General features: G+C 37.0%; 1 protein-coding gene across 1 annotated transcript in view; it reads right to left on the reverse strand.

The window, feature by feature from the left end:
* SQRDL (sulfide quinone reductase-like (yeast)) overlaps positions 1-1,064 on the reverse strand; it is a 38,945-nt gene that overhangs the window by 19,377 nt on the left and 18,504 nt on the right. The window lies entirely within an intron of this gene.

A 1,064-nucleotide genomic window follows, 5' to 3' on the forward strand; every position in this document is an offset into this window, starting at 1 on the left:
ATGAATCTGGGAAAATTGGAAGTTGTCAAAAATGAAATGGAACACATAAACATCGATATCTTAGGCATTAGTGAGCTGAAATGGACTGGTATTGGCCATTATTCAAATGTATGCACCAACCACTAAATCCAGTGAGGATGAAATAGAAGAATTCTACCAACTTCTTCAATCTGAAATCGATCAAACATGTAATCAAAATATATTGATCATTATTGGTAATTGGAATGCAAAGGTTGGGAGCAAAGAGAAAGGATCAGTAATTGGAAAATATGGCCTTGGTGATAGAAATGATGCTGGAGAATGCATGACAGAATTCTGCAAAACCAATGATTTGTTCATTTCAAATACCTTCTTTAGACAGCATAAGAGACAACTATACACATGGACCTCACCAGATGGAATACATAGAAATCAAATTGACTACTGCAGAAAGAGACAATGGAAAAGCTCCATATCATCAGCAAAAACAAGGTCAGGGGCAGACTGTAGAACAGACCATCAATTACTCATATGCAAATTCAAACTGAAGCTGAAGAAAATGAAAACTAGTCCATGAGAGCCAAAATATGACCTTGAATATATCCCACCTGAATTTAGAGATCATCTAAAGAACAGATTTGATACATTAAACACTAAAGACTGAAGACCAGAAGAGTTGTGGGATGACATCAAGAAAATCATACAAAAAGAAAGAAAAGTCATTAAGAAGACAAGAAAGAAGGAAAAGATCAAAATAGCTGTCAGAAGAGACACTGAAGCTTGCTCTCCAGCATAGAGATTATTGTTATTGTTATATGCCGTGGAGTCAGTTCTGACTCATAGCGACCCTGTACAGGGTTTCCGAGGCTGTAAATCTTAATGGGAGCAGAAAGCCTCATCTTTCTCCCGTGGAACAGCTGGTAGTTTCGAACAGCTGACCTTGCGGTTCACAGCCCAATTCATAACCACTATGCTACAGATGCTAAAGCAAATTAAAGAAATGAGGAGGTCAAAGGGCTGAATAGAAAATTTCAAAGATCAGCTAGAGAAGATAAAGTCAAATATTACAACAAAATGTGCAAAGA

The sequence above is a fragment of the Chrysochloris asiatica genome, unplaced genomic scaffold (assembly GCF_000296735.1).
Source record: "Chrysochloris asiatica unplaced genomic scaffold, ChrAsi1.0 scaffold00004, whole genome shotgun sequence".
NCBI lineage: Eukaryota > Metazoa > Chordata > Mammalia > Afrosoricida > Chrysochloridae > Chrysochloris > Chrysochloris asiatica.